A 2,972-nucleotide genomic window follows, 5' to 3' on the forward strand; every position below is an offset into this window, starting at 1 on the left:
GGACAGGATTGCACCCTATAATTGGGTCTCATTCACTCACTGAAAGGTCTGAGTCCTGTGCAGAGCATACCAAAATGATCACATCAGCATCTGGCCTGCTGACAAGTGACCCTGTGGCCTGCAGAGGATTGCTGCATCTGATTTGGTGTTTTCAGACTGAACCCTTTCAACTAGTTTCACCTCTTCCTACCTAATGTTGATTTATTATTGTATTATATACCACCAGGAAACACTATCCAAGGATCAGGGCCCCATTGCACTAAACACTGTACAGATAAATCTAAAAAACAGTCTATGTCCCAGAGCATTTATAATCTGTATTTCAGACAAGAAGCACAGGTGGTTATTCAGGAAGAGAAGTATGAGATGTCAAGATGAACAAGGTTTAGCAGCATACTAGAAATATGCAAAAATATTATGAAATTGCAGACAAAAGGGCCTGATCCTGCTTTAGCCAGATCCCTTTAGTTTTGCCTGTGGGAAGCCTCTAAAACTAGGCGTAGGAAAACCAGGTTCAGGCCATGGACAGACATACTCTTGTGGCTCTACACTACAAGTGCCCCAGCACTAAAAATATAGTGGTACTAGGCACTGATAGAGCAGAGCTAGGTACAGAGCTCTTTATCTGAAGTGCTATAAAGGTGCTGCGGAGGCATTAAATGGGATGCTTTCCAGCCAGAAAGTGATAAGGAGTGGCTTTGCCCAGTGGCTCTGTGCTTCCCACACCTGGCAAGCAGGGCTGCAACTCCCTGGGCATGGGTTATCAGTAAGTGTGAGACTAGACCAGGCTCACCATGGGCCAAGCCGATCCCAGTCTCAGTCCTGCACTGACTGACAGTTTAGTCTTAGGGAGAAGCAGGCTGCTTCTAGAAGGGTGGGCAGATGGATACTGTTGGATACTGGGAGAGTGAGAGACATGTAGAAATATGGTGCACTGGACAAATGTTGCATTTAGTGCTATAAAATACAGTGCTACAGAAAAATTTGTTTAATCCAGGAACATTTTTGTAGTGCTACAGGAAGTGTCCATGTCTGTTCTTTTGACTTTTGTAGCCTCTGGCTAAAGTCTCTGAGGCAAAAAATAGCAGTTAAGGTGTAAAAGTAGGGGCATTAAGGAATGCTTTTGCATACCAGTTTTCAGTGAGTGAACAGTGTATGGTGAGTAACATTGGTTAACTTTTTGGAAATTAAAGAAAGAATCAAAGTTAGTGAATAAAAAATGGTTACTCTCTCTCTCCAGAATAGAAAACTATTTCCCTGTTAAATCACTTCAGAAAAAATCCATCTGTCTCATAAAGAATGGAGCAACTATTTATAGATAACACTGAAGTTCTATGTTAAATTTACATTGTCCCTTGTGTGGGCTCTTTCAACTGCAGCAAAATCAAAAAGTAAAAATGTGTCCTTATAATACTATGATTCTACAGTTGGCCGTACATACGATTGTTTCTTTCAGTGCCAAATATGTATATTGCTAATGTAGAAAACTGATGATTCTTTTTTTTTACTGTTTTTATATAGGGTTTTTTTGGCTGCTCTGTAAACATGTCCACAGACCTTCTATGTAAGTAAACTTCCTTCCCCCAGTAAGTTTTAGCACTACTTTTTTAGCAAAATACTTAGGTGTACTCAGAATGAATGCCTCATCTTGAATATCATGTCTGCTTTTTTAAATTAGCATTTCTGAGAAGACCTCTGCAGAATTCTTGTATTAATTAGGGGAGTGATTCTTGTGGTAAAGTACTACTTGGGTGCATCTACACATGTGCTTTACTACAGAGTTAACTAATTTGCTCTGCAATAAAATATCAGTCTACATGCATGCTGATATTAGGATGCAGTAAGTTAATTAATTCCGTCATAGGATAGTACTGTCGGGGACAATAGTATTTATGGTGAAGTAATTTACTCTTCCAAACCTCATGTGTAGATGGTGACAGGGGCTATCTACCACCTAGCCCCACACTTTAGTACTCTTGAGCCTTAGCCAGCCCCTCTGCTGCCTGACACTGCCACCCAGAGCCTGGGGCTGACTTCCTAGGTCTCCTGCCAGCCCAGGGGTGCTTCGCCCTGGCATTCCTGAGCACATGTGTAAACTCTGCACCTGGGAGCAGTTTTCTCTGGTGAGAACTGTTTTAGAGTTGATTATGTCATGTTAATTGCACATGTAGATGCACCCACTGTGATTAAAGTTGTTAAAATCTGGCACTTGATTAGTAGAACAGATGGAGATTTACAGAGACTTCAATATTGCACTTCTGTCTAAAAAAGTTTTATCAGCAGTTGTTGAAAGTAGCATGTAAGATTACTATGAGTAAATGAGAGGAGAGAAAAAGTTCTCCTTTTCCCTGTGGTTATTTTTTACTTTCTACATTTGACAGTATGTTTTGTTTTATTTCACTGTTGTCAGTTCAGCTGTTCTTTTTCTCAGCAACAGAGACAAAAGGAAAATACAATTGTAAAACCACAGAAATTGTTAGTGCTGTACCTGAGACTCTTATTTTACATTCATTTTTAAGTTGACTTGATGTTGATTGTCCCTTTACATAGTTTAAAAAAAAAGACATGACCTAGTAGTAAATATGTTAATTGTTACATGCTCTTGAGTGAGAGGAAGATCACATATGCATCAGCAAGGGCTTAGCTCTGCGAGTCTGAATGTGTTGGGGCACCCTCTCAATACTATTAGCATGGCTAAGACAGAATTGTTTAATTTCAAATGGTCTTGGGACTTTATTGTTTTTTCTGAACATGGTAAGCCTCAACTTGTGTTTGAGAGATGCAGTGAAAATATGGCTGTAATCGAGAAAAATGACTAGCAAAAATGAATCAACTGTAGAGTTGGGAAAAGATTTCAGATGCACTGTGTTCTTCTTCAGTTTTGGCCATTACACAGATCTGAATAGGGGCACTACATGCCCAAAAGTTTGTCCAACATCCCTCTCAAAGTTGGTCTAATAATAGATATCACG

The sequence above is a fragment of the Crocodylus porosus genome, unplaced genomic scaffold, assembly GCF_001723895.1.
Source record: "Crocodylus porosus isolate Cpor-Errol unplaced genomic scaffold, CroPor_comp1, whole genome shotgun sequence".
In the NCBI taxonomy this organism is placed as follows: Eukaryota; Metazoa; Chordata; order Crocodylia; family Crocodylidae; genus Crocodylus; species Crocodylus porosus.